This window comes from Haliaeetus albicilla, chromosome 2 (assembly GCF_947461875.1).
Source record: "Haliaeetus albicilla chromosome 2, bHalAlb1.1, whole genome shotgun sequence".
Classification (NCBI taxonomy): domain Eukaryota; kingdom Metazoa; phylum Chordata; class Aves; order Accipitriformes; family Accipitridae; genus Haliaeetus; species Haliaeetus albicilla.
Genome location: NC_091484.1, coordinates 42,469,843 through 42,488,322, shown reverse-complemented (window position 1 = coordinate 42,488,322; position 18,480 = coordinate 42,469,843). Strand labels below are relative to the sequence as shown.

The 18,480-nt window shown below is 41.3% G+C and overlaps 1 protein-coding gene across 4 annotated transcripts in view; it reads left to right on the top strand.

The window, feature by feature from the left end:
* CREB5 (cAMP responsive element binding protein 5) overlaps positions 1-18,480 on the top strand; it is a 263,971-nt gene that overhangs the window by 86,692 nt on the left and 158,799 nt on the right. The window lies entirely within an intron of this gene.

Genomic DNA, 18,480 nt, shown 5'->3' with positions numbered 1-18,480 from the left:
GATGATGGATCCATATTTATTCCCATAAATTGACAGTATGGATGCTTATGCTTGAATGCCAATTGTGTGCTCATGTTTGGAGAACGGTGTGAGTAAAAACATCCGTGTTTTGTACACTCAAGTTACTTCCAGAAAACATGAGGTCCTTATAAGTCAAAATAACTTGGTTTTAATTATGGAGAAACTGCCCAGATGGTTTGAGGGTACCATTTTTTGTCACACAACTCTGAGAATTTGAGGGGCTTTGTGCATGAAAACATGTGGATAAAAAGATAAATCAGTGGACTGAGAATGAAGCAGCAGTTTAGATTCATTATCTGTCATTTGTAATTTCGTCACATCCATTATATGGTAAGTGCAAAAGCAGTCTCTGTCCCCAGTCATTGTCTAAATAATTGATGAGCAACTTGCAGTCTCTTCAGCGTAAAACCAAAAAGTGAAACCCTGGCATTGAAAACTCAAAATCCAGTTATTCTTGAGTTTTCTTTCAATATTACTGATGGCTGCGGCAGGATATAGATCACAGGCTCTCTGTTTCCCAGTGGAGAGGATGGCAGGGGTGGCCCGTGCAATTGACTGCTCCGTAAGGCTTACCCAGCCACGCACAGGACATGGGTTCCATCCACTGCCCCAGTTTTGTGCTTCTGGCAAAGCTCCTCTACTTTCCTTTTTATTACTACTTCAGGATTTGATTCTTAATATAGAAATCTGATAGTATGGGTCAGGTAAACATATTTGATAGATGTGCCTTTGTATATGTTACATATTGACAAAACACTGTTCACTGAGATTTCACGTGCAGTACCATTTGCCTGTGAACCCAAGAAAGTTGTTGTCTTATGTATGTTCCATTCTGTTCAAAGACAGGGGGCTGGGAGAGAGGGAGGGAGGAAGAAACAGTTTCTTTTTCAGTTTTAGAAAGAAAAACAGCTAATGCCATTATCTGGGTTAAGGATGATTAAGCTCCTGTTCAAATTGTGACTTAATAGGTCTAGTGGTAATTATCATCCTAATTAAAAACAAAAAAACCCCAAACCCCAAACAACTTTTAATACTCAGTGGTGAGGTGTTTTATATGGGACTGTACTTGGCTTCCAAACAATTGTTTCCATATAATGAGAAGAGAACTGTATGTGGTTTTGCAAGACCCTGTCAGTCAGGTTTTAGGTTTGCTTTGGTTTGGGGCCATGGTGATTAGAATCTCCAAAGTTGGAGGGGTTAGAGAATAAAAAGGCCTATTTCCTAGTCAGTGGTGAGTGTCTTGTTTGGGAAACTTTGTCATGACATATCTTAATTCTCCCCTGTGACTGAATCACACAAACGTTTCCTAAGTCGGAGTCTAAAGCTGCTCTATTGGGAGGCAATTGTCAGCATTTTAGCCTCTGTGTGAGTTGGTGTGTGAATGAGACTTATGGTGTGACCTCCAGCATACTCTGTTCCCCATTCTTCCATCTTCCTAGGAGGTTTTGTTTTTTGTTCATGGTGTGTCCTAGGAGATAATTGCCGCATTTTGGACTTCATCTACTTGCCAAACTGTTGAGCATCCTTGTTGTTTGTCTTCTTTTTCTTCAGTCTTTTCCCTGTGGTGCCTGTTTTATTTATTCAAAGAACATATCTTGTCATTTCCATTTATCTTCATCTTATCCTTCTAAACGTGCTAAGAATTATATCCAAGACTCATTCACAAGGAATACAGACTGGTCAATGGTTTCAATATTAGGCAACTGAAGAAAAATCCAGATGGATTCAGAAAATGTTTGAGTTCTGCAAAGTTTGGTGGTTTTGGTTTGGCCTTACAAAGTTGAGATGGTTCTGCTTTTTAACAAGCTCAAATTCTGAGGTGCTCAAAACAGTGGTTTTGGGTTGGGTTCTCCCTTTTTTTTAAAACATCTGAAGCTGCCCCAAAGGGTAGATGAGTCCTTACCATGGAGAATTGTGCCAGGGAATATGCCTTTTAATGAGCAATAAAAACAGCAGAAAGCAACTGGGTAAAACTCTCATTGAGCTAGTTCTGTGAGAGCAGGATCAAGCCCTAAAGGTTATAGAGAACCATCTTGTAGCAATATTCTGATTTTTATCACAACCACAAATATTTTAGTGTCAGACTATGGCCAAGCCACCTGCAAATGTTTGTGATGGCCTTACTCCAATGAAAACAGGGAAAGCAATGAAAGTCTTCATTTAGACCCTGCTTGTAGGCTGTGCTCCAGTAACAGAGAATGGGACCCACCTGTGCCCGCACACAGCTCATTTCACGATGAGGAGTGGGTGAGTTCACAGCAGCTGAGATTCCCAAGGGATGTAGTTTTTCCCTACTTTCTTCTCTCCTTCTCTTTTCCCTCCTTCCCTCTCCCTCCCTCCATGCCTCTCTATTTTCCTATCCCCTACTCTGGCTCTGGGGGCTTACATATAAAATAAGATACTGATACAAGGCATGGGAAAACATGACAGAATGAGCGTTGTTGGGCAAGCCTTCCTGGCACAGTGTATATACGCACATTGTTTCAGGTATTAATCTTCGGCTACTACTGAATGGGCATCCAGCCAGATTAATCAGAAAAAGGGAAGAGCATCAAGGTTAATAACTTAAAAAATAAAACAGGGTGCAGTCCCACTTTCCTCCCACCAGGTACCTTGGCGGAGAACAAACAGCAACATTATCATTACAGCAAACTGGCACGCTGGTATAAAGGTCCCAGATAGTGTTTATGTGGTGAGGCAGTCTCTAACCTTCTTGCCATCCTTCCCCTCCTCCCTCCCCCCCCAAGCCTTTAGCATGTGGGAGGAATGCTGTAACTAGTAACTACTTGTGCTGATGAAAAATCAGTTGAGGAACACTTAGCAGTGAAGGGTGTCTTTGGCTGATTAATAGCACATCATTTGGAGATAAGATACATGGAGGAAAAGCAGTAAGGCATATGGAAGAAGGGGAGAAAAAATGATATAAGACATGCATTTGTCAAAGGTATAGAAAGGCAGATAAGCTGAATCAGCTCAAGATATGGGACTCTGAACTAGGCTGTACAATAGCAGTGTTTGTCTTCTTTTTTAAAATAACTTCATTTTTTCGGTGACAGAGTATTCAGCAATGTATGTGAAAATTATGGTCAGACAAATTGGTGACAACACAGTACACTGGTTGCTTTATCTGGGCACGTGTTTTGCTAGGTAAGATGTCATTTTCAGACCAGCAAAGACTGGAGGTGTCTAGCAGCCTAGCAGCTCAGTGTTCCTGGAGAAAGTAACATGCTGCTGTTTTTCAAGCTAATAGCAGGCATAACTAGAAATTATTGAAACTGTGAGGGTTCAGGTCTGTAGCTGAAAGGGAATACAGGAGGACTGAGGATTGTCACAGATCCAGCAAGTTGTTAACACTGTAGTAAATGGAGAGGGAGACATGAGTCCAGTTTCAGTGAACTCAGGATCCAAAGTGGACATATAGAGTATTAACCATGTGATGTAGATTATCTGTTTTCAAAGTGTTATAGAGTATTTTAATCAAGATAAGATGGTCTTCTGGCACAGCATCAGAAGGGAAAAATGGCAACCACATTTGGTGAAATGCAAGCAGGTAGGAGAAGGCAACAAAAGGGGTTTGGAAGATGCCTCTGGTGCTTTTATGTACCAAAGAATCACGGTACCAGTGGGAGGACAGCCTTTCACTCCCTGGATGCAGCATTCATTTTAACACCTATGCATTTCCTTCCTGTTCCTCTCTCTTCCCTCTCATGATGCCATACGTCTCTCTCTGTTTCCAGTTTATCATCCTTTAATGGGGTTGAATGCTTTCTGAACGGAGGGGCGTGGAAAATGTAGTGGTCATGAAAACTGCATGTAATGGGACTAACAGAGGTTCGGTGACACAACGAAGAGCAGATTCATTGTGACTGGCCTTGGGGATTTGGAAAATGAAAAAAACTTCTCAGCTGTAGTCTTAATCTGAGGGACCTGAGATGGCAGAAGAAGAGGGCTCCTCTGTAGCAAGGACAGGAGTTTTACCATAGCAGGTTGCTATCTGAGGCTGCACCTGTTGGTTGAGTTCTCAGAGTATCCTGCTATCACACTTTGTAGCCTGAGGAAACAGAAAAGACTCCTGTAAGAGACGTTCATGGACAGAAACCCTTCTACAATGCAGCTGGTTCTGGAAGGCACTTGGAACAGGCTGGTTAACTCAGAAGGGTCTTTGTACATGCCAAAGAAAGTGTCTCTTTAAGCTCCTAGTAAGTTGGAGGACTGCATGGCATCAAAGAGGCCGCGGAATGATGTGCTTTTATTAAATTCAAAGACCATTTCCCTTTCCAGGAGACCTGGGATAAAAGCCTCTGTTCCAACTCATGTATTTCAACTGAAGCACCACAGTATGTTGTAAGATGAGAAGAAATGTGCAGTGGGAGATGAAGTATCAAATGACTTCTTGGTTACTTGATCAGGTCCATTCCGTAGCCTCGGTTGCGCAGTATGTAAGAACATCAGTTAGATCACTGGAAGGGGAGGAAAAGGGAAAGGTGGGAAGAGAGAGCATCTGACAGTGTTGTTCTGACCAAATATTTTTTTTTCCTGTCTTTGTACTCAAAGTTGGGCTTTATTCCCTGTTTAATGCTCTTGCTTCTTTTCTTTCTGTTTATGCTGAGACATGTTTTCTGTAGTCCCTTCTACTGCACTGACCTCGGCCAACCCTAACATGGAATCACATCAAGCCACATGTGTGCAGCAGTCACAAGTCTCTGGGGAGCTCAGGTGAATTAGTTAGCAAATTATTACGAGAGTGCCATTCACAGAAACAAGTTGTCTCATAGCTTACGGCTAGTAGACAGGGTGATGTGGGAGAAAATGGAGTCTGATAGAAGGATCCACTCAAGCTGTTTCATCTCTTTTAGCTAGCTGCTGCCCAGGTCCACACATTGGCCTGCAGACTGAACCGTGCTGCTCTGCCTGTGATGTTTGGAAGCTCTATCTGCTCCCCAGCCTCCCCAGTTGTTGTTTGCATCGGCATGTTCGGGAGCTGCTGACTCAATCTCTCCTGACACTGCTGAGTCAGGAAGAAAGAGAGCACACAGCACTGATCCGTGTGTCAGACACAGCACAAAGGGGTGATTGTTCACGACATCTCTCTTCTATCCCCAGCCACATACTCCCGTGCCTTCCCAAAACCTCTTTCTTGCTGTAAGGTCTAGGGAGGGGTTGGAAAGTACTGACATATATCAAGATGACTTTCAGGGGACTGAAAAGAGGATCATTAGCCAGCTAATAAATAGCCTGTCAACCAGGAATGGAGAAGGTTTAGTGTGTTTCTTATCTGACTTGAAGTCAACTGTTATCCTGAAAGTTATGTGCTTGTTATACATTGGTTAAATTTATTAATGAACACAGTATTTTATGCCTCATACTTCCTACTTGACCAAAGTCCTAAGCTTATTAGAAATGTTGCTTGTTCACAGCAAGAACACCAAAAAAGGTGTCAGGGGTATTGTGTGACTTGCTGGCCACTGACTTTTATTAGGATTGTTGTCTTTCGTTATGAAGAGAAACCAGCCCTCTCCCTCTCCTGATGGTGGTTTCAGATAGGCAGCTGAAACCACACTCAAGCCAATTCTTACATAAGTGGTTTCTAAGAAATGGATCATGATGTTTCTGTTCTGGAAAGCTCGTCCTGCCCAAGAACTATAGGAAAGCAAGGTCAGAATAGTGTACTGCACCCGTAACTGTATCTGAACAGAAATACCAAGCTTTCATAGGCATAGGTTGGCTCTCACATCAGACTAAGTCATAGGACTTAAATATGATGTACAGAACTTGGAGAATATAGCATTGATTGCTTAATTTTAGTGGTTGGTATCTCTTAAGTACCTCCCATGTGTATGTGCATATATATATAAAATACACACTGTATAAATCTTCTCTAAAGGTGTCATCAACATTGATAGTCAGAGCTTCTGATTTATATGACTCTTTGAACTAAAACAGATGTAAAATAATTTTTGGATGGAAGAGGATCTCAGAGTTGCAGTGGGTTTAATGTGACAGATCAGGCTTTCGTAGACCAGAAATGATCATTAGAGCTCTGCACAGCTGAATTGCATAGCTCTGCTCTTCATCACAGTTTTGCACTTAACATGCCCTGCTGCATGATTCCAGTATGTGTTTTATCCAAGTGTCAGCCTGTTTGACAGGTAACTAAGCCGCAGTAAAACACTAACTCAAACAATATAGACTTTGTTTGGTGTAAAGCTTTCTTTTTATTTCTTTCTTTTCTTTTTATTTAAGAGAGTAATTTGCAGGTTCTAGAGAAATAACAAGCTTTGGGATGCTGCCTCAGTTCAGAGAAGGGCTTAAATGTTTGCTGGGGGTGGCACAATGGCTATAATGAGTGAGTAAAAAGTAAAGAGCTTTATGTGCAAAGAACTCTGATAAAAATTTAGTTGCTCATGAAGAAGTTATGTTTGTATCTGTTTCGATAAAGGAATTGGCATTGATGTGCTGAACAGAAACCACCTCGATTTTACATGGTTTGTCTTGCCAGTGTATTTTTGAACGCTTTTAAAGGGATATAAAAACATACTATGAGTTATTAAAGTGTTAATGTTTTGGTTTGTTTGGGTTTTTTTTATGCTGGTACCTGGCTGAAAACCAATGACAATAGTTCAGAGAAAAATGCCTGGAGGAAAACACAGAAATTATAGACTATGTGTGAAGTGTACAGATCCTTTTTTACCACCTGTAAAAGCAGGCCTCCCTATTAATTGATGAGTTGAGTTTTAGAAATCAGTGGTACAGTATGGTCCCATGTAAGGCATGTATATGGTTTTATTTATACTTATAGACAGGCCAAATATGCATTTGGAAAACCAAAACCAACCAACCAACCAAAACAATTTAAATCAAAAGCATAGATAAATCCAAGATGACATCACCACTAAAATGACTTCTTTTAAACAAATGGAATGATGCTTGATTTAGAAGGAAAAAAATAATTTAAATAAATTTGTCATTTTGGAGACCTTCTAGCAAAGTTCCACATGGTAAACCATAATTTTAAATTCTCTTAGCACTGTTTAGTAAAAAATTGCTGAGGTGAACAAGGAACTTGGTGGCTAGATAGAAACTGCAGGTAGATTGAGAAGTGTTCCTTTTGATGAGTGCAGGAAGAGTGTTCCTTGGAAGAAGGAACAAATGAGAGAGTGTGTTTTAGAAGCATTTGCTGCTATAAGCATCTGTATTCTGCCGACAGAGACCTTTATTCTGAGCTCACATAAATGAAGTGGAATTTTGCCAGTAAAAGAAGGCTTGTGTTACTCCAGTTGTAGGATCCAGGTCCTAATTGGTTTATGAAAGGAAGGGGGCAATCTTTGAGCTATTACCAGCTTCCTCTGCTTCAAGTGAAGTGAATCGCAGCTGTTCTGATAGGGTCCATAAAAACTTGGTGAGGTAATAAAAAGTTTTCAGTGGACAGTCCTCCAAATGAGTGAAATCCAAATCCCTAGCTTATTTGACAGTCTTTAGAGAATTGTATATACTTCCTGGGGAATTCTGATTTATATTATGTTATTTTTATCTAGTTCTTTAGCCATAGCATCCAGGCTCACCAGTGCTGTAGATGTAAGGGCTCAAAATAATGTTCTCTTTAACTCTACAAATTGAAATACAGTATGCACATAGCAAACATTGCTATAAGAAAAAAGTTGTGCCTGTTGATAATTTTCTACCTTTTCTTGCTTGTGTCTCCATACTTTTCTGTGTCCCCCATCTCTTGCGCTCTTTTGTGAGATAAGAAAAAGGTACAGTTAGCATCAAATGGTACTGGACAAAAAATTCTTCTGGTGCTTCTAGTCCTGTGATTTCTTTAATGAAAATGGCAGTTTTTGATCTTCATAAGTTTTCTTGAAGCAACTTAAAATTTTCTAGACCTGGTCAGAAGACAGATATGCTAATCATGACTTATCAGCAGAGGAGTTGTTCTGAACGATTTGTTCAGTTCCATGGTGTTTCTGAGAGTGATAATGTACATCTAATAGTCCCTAAAGATCCCTTTAGGGGCGCAGGTTTAAGTACGACCTGATGTTTTTGGGATCATTGTATATGTTGAGGAGTTCACAATTTTCTGTGAAGACCATTCAGTCTTTGTTTAGAGTTCTGTTCTTCTTCTCGGCATTCCTGGCATGAAGCATTTTTATTTAAGGCCTGGATGTCTTTAACCCCCCCCCCCAAAGTCTGTGATTTCCCAGGCAAAGGCAGGATAACCCCACCTTTGAAAGTAAGATGACCTAAAAAGAATACTAATAGAGAACATAATGAGAAGTTTCTTGAGGAGTAATGAATTGGGTTTCCAGGTTGGTTAAATCTCAGCTGATTGGGCTTGAAGCTCACACTGCTGTGAGCATCCAATTTCACACCTGTAGCTGGGCATTTATACAACGTATCATCAAAGCTTCTCCCTTTCTATTAGTCCTCCTATGGCAAATTCTGCTTGTTGTATCCTAGATAGCCTGCTGCAGCTGGTATCTAGAGAGCAACCATGCCACTGCACTTCAGCTGCAAGGTGCTGTCTGGGGTAGGGGCCCTGATCTTTTAAGCACTTTGGAAGCAAAAGCTAGCTACAGTTGAATATCTGGCTTCCTTTTCTGACAGGTGATTTCTCATACCACATGTCCCTGGCTTGTAACATGCGGTAGGGTTGTCCCACGTATGCATAGGAAGGTGTTTTAAGAGATGCACAGATCTGAATGGTGATGCTCTCCTGAAGCATCTGGGCAGAGCTACATGCAGAAAGCTTCCCTGACACTCATGGGTAAAACTTGTGTTCTCAGCAAGTGTTTTTGTGCTGTTACTGGAAACTGCCCCTGGAGATATGAACTGCTGATTTAAAGAGCCTGAAGGAATCTCTCTGTGGATATGCTGGACTTCGTTAATTCATTATTGCTGCGAGTTGTTGATGTAACTTTTTGGGCAGCACATGTAAATGAGCGTTATGAAAGTGGGCAAAAGGCAGCAGTAGTTTTTAAATATTTAGTCAAACAAGAAGGTCTGTTAAACTCAACAGGCTGTTATGGATGGCTGGTCCTTGTTGAAATACTGCTACAATGTTTGAAGACATGAACTGGAACTGGTAAACAAAGGATACTAAATTTGAACCAATTTCCTATTATTTCTCTCAATTTGTGCTTGTTTCGTGTGGTTTTGTTTGTCTGAGGGTACATGGCACAGGTATTAAACTAAGTCCATACTGAAAATATGTGGTCAGTAGAGTATACAATCAGAGCCACTTAACACATACAACAAATGGAAGAGTCGTGTGGAAAACTTTACCTCTTTACAATTAATTTCCTTTTTGGTCTGTTTTAATTTCTTCTTTCTCTGCAGTCTGTTCCAGGCCCACAGAGGAAAGAGACCTAGAGTGTCTTTGAATTGTTTCTGATCTGTGAGGAAATAAAATAGGAAACAGAATAATATTTCTACCGTGAAGTAGCAAAGAAAGCTGGAAGAAAGCAGTCAGTGAGTTTCCTTTGTGCCATGCTAAATGGATGTTGGAGAAAGATATGGATTCTGGGCTCCATGACAGGGAAGAAAATCCTTACTTGCTTCCAAATTTTCCCCTGGCCTCTATATAGTTCTATTGTTCCAATAAGAAATTTGTGACTCAGAGGATTTATTCAAAATCTATATAAAACATAATAGGCAAAGTTCATTCCAGAAGCCATCAAGTGAAACTATATTTCTCTGTGGGGAAAGCTGGGGTCCCTTCCAGTCTGGTCTTTTTCTGTACACAGCCTAGTAGCATGGAGCTTTTTGTTGCACATTAATGCAACATCAAGGGCTGTGGGGCCCTAAGTCCTATAAAGCAAATGCTAGAAACAATATTGGACCCAAGCAGAACACATAAAGGCAGAGGGAAGCAAAAACCCATTTATAAAAGAAAACAGGGGTTGAGAACAAAAGCAAAAAACCACATTTCAAACCTCAAGGGAAAAAAATCAATTTTTGTTTTGGAGGAAATGTCCTTGGAAATGTTCAATTTTCCTTATGACCAAGTTGGGAAGCTGTAAGATGTGTCCTTGAAGACGGTGTAAATGACTCCAAGCCAAAAAAACTATTCCATGTTGACAATAAAAACCACCACTGAGGTACACATTTCCTTCTTGCTCCTCCTGCTTGCCCATTATACGAACAGGAAAATAGACACCCCTGCCATGTTTACAGGCCCTGCCTTGTTATTTGTGTGATGGACAGAGAGCTAAAAGCTGTATTGCCAACACTGCTTATTGGAAAAACCTGGAACTAATTAAGGGACCTCATTTGTTAGTTCTCGTATGTTCACCGGTGGAAATTGTTTGGGAGAACAGTTCCACCAGTACAGAACAGTGCTCTGTAATAGAACTGTAGAAAAATGACAAAGGCAATAACAGCTTTGGGGGAATAGGATGAAAAATATCTACCTAAAAAAATTTACTATATTGGCTTTGAAAGTCCATTTTTTTGTCTTCCAGTGGGGAAAAGAGAATGTAATTTGCCTGAACTAGATGATGACTTGTAATATTTTTACTTGTTAATGATTTACTGACTTGAATGAAACTTATGAATTGCAGTGGAAGTTTTGGTTGAGTCATTTTCAATATTGGGTTGTATTATATTATTATTGGGTGTGCTGAGTGTTCCTTTCTATGGTATCTTCTTCCAAGAACTAAAAGCACTATGAATCTTTTTCACACTACTTTTTCAAAATTGAGGCTGTGCATTCCAAAATCAAGGAAACAAGCTACACAGGCAAAGGGACTTTTAGTATTTCAGCACACTACTCTCTTTCTCCCTACATTTCTCCTGAGCTGTCTGCTTAATTCCAGATCTGCTCCCACAAGCTGGTACAGGTCTTTGTTTACAAGTCAGGTCACAGGATATGAGGTGAGTATACCTGTTGTACAGTCCCTTCCTTGTTGTCGCTGAGATCGATGTGCTTTTCCGATGGGAAGCAGCACTACTGTTGTTTCACTCCAGCAAGGCATATGGCACAAGGTGGTGCAACAGAGAGGAGAGTTGATGAGCAAATGATGAGTCATTGTCATTAAGGCAACACAGTGTATTGTCAAAAGAAAAAAACCCACAATCCAAAATCAGCTGAAGATCAATCTCTGAAGATTTCAGGCTTTGTTGTAATTTCTGTTTGCAGTCACTTCTCTGTCATGTAGTGTGTGTTGGATGCATTCTGTTTTGACATTTGCTGTGACAGTGCAAGGCATACATTATATACCCATGCTCATGGAGTTTTTCTAGGATACGTGGTCGCTTACAGTTGCACCTAGATGCTCTCTTTCCCTCTGGTTCTCTAGTTTTGCAGAGTTGCGAGGGGACATGATCTTTTACTACAAGTTGTGACATTTCCACTCCCAGTTCAATGGTGGCTCCGGGGTTCAAACTAGCAGCCTAAAAGTGAACTAGGCTAAAGGGCCATTACTGTCAAGAATAAAGCCATGTACTGTAACTGAGCGTAATCAGTTTGGATCCCATTCGCAGATTCTTTGTATTAGCTTTATCAGGTCGGGCCATCAGAGAGCAGATAGACAGGTAAGACTGAAAGACCTCTGAACCCAATTAAAGTTGTACCACAAAGAAATCAAATTCATGTGGTTTACATTTCAGAAAGTTACATTTGGTGGGCTGTACTTACTTTTATTCTGTAACCTAATGCAGACCATGTGAACATTTGAAACGCTTTTAACAGTTAAACCAGCTCAAATAACACAGAACCAGAGCAGCAATAAAGAATGAATTAAGACTGATTGCAACTACAGCCAAATTTTTTTCTTCTTAAAGGAATATAAATGAGTGATATATTTTAAAACTACCATATATATAGTAATTTTGCTTTCAGCTTTTAGCACAATGGCCATTCTCTTATCTTTTAAAATAAATGTTTGGTTTAAAAAGCAATCCTAAACCCACAGTCTTTTATTTGCATTGTTTCAGGGTGAATTTGGATGTGCTGTGGAACCACTGATATTCCCATTGATGCACATAGTTTGGGAATTGGTCATACAGCTCTGAGATAATCCTGAGGAGCTGACATTTAAAATACTTGGCACAATAAGAGCATGAGTGTGTGAGGATAAGAAAATAGGTGTTTTATTTGCAATCCCCTTTCTTAAAACCAATAGATGTGTGTGCAGCTTTTCGTTCACAAACACTCCTTGCTCGCTGACATTAGATAGGCCTTATGTGTGGAGCAGATAGAGGTTCAACTGGTGCAGGCTAGTATGTGTTCAGTTTCTCTATTTGCTGAACGAAGAGACTGAATGAAAGTCCTGAAGCCTCCAGAAGACCTGGCTGGAGGTGGACAGTGCAAAATGTGCTGACGTCCTGCATCTAACTTCAGGACAGTGGTGTGGTTTACATCCAAAGCGAACAAAATGACTGGCTTGCTTAGCACCAGGATCATTCAGTTCGTTCAGTTTCCTCGTTTTTGCTCCATAACAATGATTTTCCAGGAATTTGGGAGGTCTTCCTGGCATTGGGGAAAGAGATCAGGCCCACAGCTCTTGTCTCTGTTATATTCTCTTCTGAAGGAAAAACTTCCTAGGGCCCCAACCCTTTCTTACTATCTCCAAGACACCGAAATGCAAACCTCGCGCCATTCTGCTTTTTGGCATAGAGCCACCCAACTATCAGCAACTGAGCCGAGCTTCCTGGCTCCGGAGCACGACTGCTAGCCTGAGTGGATATAGCTCGTTTACCCCAACAGCTGTCCTGATGTGTCTCTGTGTATAACAGCTCTCCTTGCCGCTCCTCATGTAGAGCTGGCCGCTCTGTTGTCTTTGTGCCCCCCTTTCCAGTAAGCTTTTGGGCTTGATGTGGCAGAGAGTGTGTTCAGGCACAGGGCTCTCAATTTGGCCTGATTGAAACATAAGGTTGTGTATCACCAAGACTTTTTTTGTGACTGCTCTTCTTTCCACGGGCCAGACAGCAATACAGAAGCTCTCCTCTTCTCCCTGGGGTGAATGGCTTGAAGATCTGCTCTCATGCTTACTTTCCAGAAGCAGGCAATTAGAGAGGAAAGATGTGTGTTGACTTTTTTTTTTTTTTTTAATCTTAGTTAAAAATGTAGCAAGAGTGTCCCTTGTATCACCATTCCCAAGCCATGGCTGATGTACTGCTCATGAAATGCAAGCTGCTTCAAAGCGTTAATGCAGGGAGCTGGGGCTACCATTGCTAGTTCTTAGAAGTGGTGGGACTGGAAGAAAATCTCCATCTGTACAGATGTACAGAGACTCTTCTACTGCGTGGGGACCAGAACTGGTGGAGTGGAAGGAGACGCACTTCCTGCTCTCTCTCACTTTTGTTATGTACTGGGCTTGGCAGCGTAGTTCAAGACGCTTGCATGGAACTAGGAAAAGAAGGGAATGTCCTGGGAAGGTTAAAATGGGAAGATTGCTGCTACTTCTAACACTGCCCTCTATCGCTCAGAAATGAAGACAAGCAGAAGACTTTGTCAAGTTCTTTAGAGAACAGACACTGTAAACGGGGAAAACAAAGTTCATAGAATCATTTAGGTTGGCAAAGACCTTCAAGATCATGGAGTCCAACCATCATCCATGCCCACTAAACCATGTTCTGATTATAAGAACAGCAGAAAATCCATCAAAAAATAGATCACATCAAGTGGATGTTGAATGGTGGACAGAAAGCAACATCAGAAAGTATTAAAGTGCTAGCCTGGACCTAGGAGAGTTCACTTTGGTTTCTTGTTCACCACTGATTTATGTATGATCTTTGGCAAATTTCTTGGCCTCTCACAGCCTCAGTTCACCAACTGTAAAATATGGAAAGAAATACTCCCTCACCTTACAGGAATGTTAAAAGGAATTTAGGTATTATAGGAGCAGAAAGTAAATAGGTTTCTTGATACAACATCTTGAACATTTGACATAATTAAACATCAGTATTTTTTCTGAATATGTAGTTCTTTGCCACAGAAATAGAGAAGAATGATAGTATTATGTAATCATGTCTAAAATAATGTACTACTAATTTCCTGGATGCTAAAATGTACTGCAGAAGATGCTTTAAACAGAGTGAGAAAAATCAGAATGCTTGTATTAGACTTTCTCCAGTCACTGAGATAATCTAGTCCCCCCATGGCAGAGGGGTTGGACTAGGTAGATGATCTTTAAAGGCCTTCTCCAAACCAAACCACTCCATGATTCTATGATTTGCAGAAAAGAAATTGAAATGGGAGTTAATTATCAGACATATTTTGTAAAGGCAATAGAATGCTAATACACACAAGAAACATAACTAAAAGTAATTTCCTTTAACTGTTCAAAATCAAGGTAAAACAAGAGCTAGTAAACATTAAGATTTGTTTCAAAGGAGTTCAACATATTCAAGTGTAGGAAGACTTTCATTTTCTTTCTCTCTCTTTTTCTTTTTCAATTAAAATAAATTTGTTAATGTCCTGTTGAATCAGACATTCACAAATCCTGCAAACACTGATTTTTCATTTGAAAAAGTATTATGCTTCAGTTATTTTTCTTTCCTCATTCCAGTTAGTTAATTCTATTATAGTAGCCTCCAAAGACTCTAAAACAGACTTCATTCTTTGCAAAATATTAAAAAAAATGAGTTTTATGTCAAGAGAACAAGAAGCCTACAATCCTCTCCCTTGCCTTCAATCTCTCTATTACATGCTTTCTTCTATCTCTTAAGAAGGTATCCACTCATTCATCATCTTTTGTGTGTGTTTTCCTTGTGTTCCCTAGACTGGGCTATGCAAACTGTCTTAGTGGAAGACAGACTCCGGGGAAGATTTCCATCCTAATTCCTTTCCATTAATGAAAGTTATGAAGCACTGCCAGCGTGCATACTGCCTGTAAACCAGAAGTAAAATGCAAGCAATACACTTCCCTGTCCCCCCTCCTTCCATGGGGCAAGTTGGACATGTAACAGATAAAAGTGACACATCGACAGCAAATGTTAGAGGCATATCCATGCAGACTATTTAAATCAGACAAAGTGTTTTAGAAAGGAAGAGGATTAAGTTTCCCCATACATCCAAGGGAACTCCTTTTGCTTCCCCCTAATGGAAAGAGCCCGCTGAACTCCACAAGAGTTCCTTCATGGCCTTCAATGGACAGTCTGCAATGGCCTCGCAGTGCAGCTGGAAAGGTGACTATAGAAAAGTGCTGTGTGTGCTCTTGTACCAACAAACATGAGCTTTTCTTCAGCGTATGAGAATACCAAGCTAAAGGTGTAGGAGAGGACATCCATGATGCCATACCCTGAAAATATCCAGCTTCTATGAGCAGGGACACACCAAACACAAATACTAGATTGTCCAGTAGCCCTTCAAAGTAAAAACCTTCCTAAAATAAATTCCACCTGGTGCCCTTTCTAGGCTCTTAGAACAGATTGCTCCAAGAACACTTCATGTTTTTTGTTTTTTTCTAACAAGCTATTAACAGCAGATGAAGAATGACACCCTCCAAACAATTAATGCAGCCCGGGGCCTAAACAGAAAAATTATTTCCAAAAAGTCCTATTGACAGAACTGCTGCAGCAACCTTTCAAAGCTGCACCCACGTCTGACTACAACAACAATAAAATGCTGTGCTGTTTTTCTTACCTCGTAAAGTTGTCATCTCAGCATAGCTAAACATCTTAGTTGCCACCCAGCCCGTAAACATCCTTAGGTGGGGAAGGTTATCAAATAGGTCACTGAGAAGCAGCTCTCACATTATCTAGAGTATTATCTAGAGCCCTCAGATTTCCTGGAGCCCTTTCAATCTGGTTTAAGGCATGGTTATGTTACAAAGACATAGCTATTTCTTGGCGATTGCTAGTCTCCCTGATTTATTAGCTTCCGCTAATGGATAAAGACTAAGTGCTCCATCGAATTTGACCTTTCAGGCACACTGGCTGTCAGAGTGCCTTTGCTGGTCACCCCGTCTGTTTTACTGGTGTCCTTCTAGGAAAGTGTAGTGATCTAAGAAGGAGAGTACATTCCCTTTGGGTTACCAGCTTTAATTCTGTGCCCTTCGCGACTTGTAGTATTAAATGTGGAATACCAGGCTGCTGCTTCTGGGAACAGGACCAAGCACTCCGCTGTCCTAATCCCCTTCTAGCAGGCGCCCTTTCAAAGATGTCCCCAGTCGGATAGGTAACAGTCTGCGTAGTTTGAGAACCTTCTTTAGTACCTATTTGCCATGCCAGCCCCTGGCCTGCTGGCTGTCAGTCCCTCCCTCCCCTGCTTTCTTCAAGACTACTAAAACAAGACGACTGCAGTGTCCTCTTCTGCAGATTCAGTTTTAGAGGTTCTGTAATCAAGTTTTGCTGACATTAAAATTGAGATTACATAAAATATGGATGCCCTGAAGTATTAAAAAATGAAGTGGCAAGGGCCACTATCTCTGAAGATCAGCTTTCCCCATTTAAAAGCAGCATATTCCCAGATTCTGGGTCCCCTTAAAGACTTCTCTCTCTGCACAGCCAAGTGCCTGTACCTCATCAGCAAACAATGGAAAAGAATCAAGGAGCAGGATCCTGCCCAGTTCACATTTATTTAACCCTTTGTCACCACTATATTCTTTTCACCAGGCATCCTCTTTCTGTCTAAAACAGATGCTGGGATTGCTGGTGCCAGAGAGTTAATCTTATTAATAGTTTCTGTGTTTATTGTCAGAGGGACTTGGTTGCACTCTCCTCTCTGGGCCAGTAGGTCAAGGGGTTCAAGTTCCTCACGGAGGCTTGGACCGAATCTTGGTGCTGGCTGTGCATGTTGGCCTCGGAGAGGGGGAATATGCTGCACTGGTACAGACCCTGAATTTCCAGTAAGACACTAAAGTGAGGTCTCTCCTGTCTTTTTCAAATATGCTCCAGGTAGAAATTACTGAACTGCTTCCACATTAGGGTGTTTGGGGGCTTTTTTGTACCACAAGTTATAGACCCGGTTCACTGTGTAGCCCTCCCTCCATCCTTGAGGGATACTAAACACCTGTACCTGCCTGTCTGTGAGAGGTGCATGTATTAGGACACCATAGATTATAGAGTGATGCAATGTTGGTGCCTAGCACCTTGCTTTGTTAAGCACACTTTTTTATTTAGAGTTGGGAGACAGGAAAATGCAAAAAAGAAACTCAAGGGAAAAAAAAGAGAAGGGTTCAAGTGAACACGTTACCTGGCAGCTTTGTTTGGACTCTGTGAACTTGTAACCTCTGTAGTAAGATGAATGTATTGGGTATAAAAGGCCAAATGTTGGCAGCTGCACTTCACTCCTTCCAAACAATGGGAAGACGTGAGTTTGTATACCCCACGCCAAGCCGCAGCTCTGGAAGAGGGAGGGCAGTAAGACTAACTCACCGCACTGCCACCCGACAGGGAAGTGTCCTCTTCCCTTACGTCCCTCAGGAGCGATGGTGGGGAGGCAGAGTTAAGTGTCGGGGAGCAGGGCCCGTGCACTTGAGCTACAGGGGACTGACACACTCACTTCAGACTGGCAGTAAGTAAACAGGTTTATGTTGGGAGAAGGAAAGAGCGATGAGTCCAAACTCCTTTTCATAGGATGGTGTGATGACTGAGCTCAAAAAAGGGGAAAGGAGAGGAAGGGGAAAAAGCTGAGAAAGATGTTTTCTTTGGGCTTTCCCTGGAACTGTCCCTTTGTCTTCACTAAGTGGAAATTTCAGGAGTTCATCTCAGCCTTTCACCCACCACTCCTCTGCGCTGGGAGAAAGCAGCAGAGGGGGTAAGAACGGAAAAGTGCTCATGCTCAAGTGTTTCCAAATGTTTCACAGCCATATGCATTTCTCGGTTCTCACCCTCCACCCTATCACCACTCCCTCCACATAAAATCAGAGACTGAGGTCAGGCATCCAAGCAAGAAGGAAGCCTCCTTCTCCTTTCATAGAAACCTGCGTGTCCCAATGCAATGTTTATAATGCACTAGGATTCAGCTAGGACAACTTGCCAAAAGGCAATGTCAGAGAGGTGCTGAAAGAAATGCAGTTCAGAGATTTCCCGGAGAGTCAGGTCATTCACTGTGGGAAGCAGGCAATAGTCCTTTCTGGGCTGATGTATATAGGGAGCTTCAGCTAGACTGAAATCAAGGATTAGCAAAACTATTCTCCCACCGTACCTCCTGCCTTCGATACAAAAACAGCAGTTACTTTCCACTCCACTCTGTGTGCAAAACAAGGCTGAAATATGATATTTAAATTATTCCCAAGGATGCATCTGCTGAAAAGGAAGGCACGATCCAGATCCTCCCTCGTGCTTGTTCTTTGTCACAGTCTTGAATTTTGGATCATTATAAGGAGGGAGAGAACACACTAATTTCTAACACTGCTAGTGTTTCAGTGAGCACTGCTATCAATCATTTAGGTTCTCACTCTTTCTTATTATATTTGGATAAGTAAAATTGGATTGCCAATAGTGCAACAAAATCAGCCAAATTCAGCCCACAGAAAAAAACAATGGGATTGAATGTGGTCCATTGTCTATTTC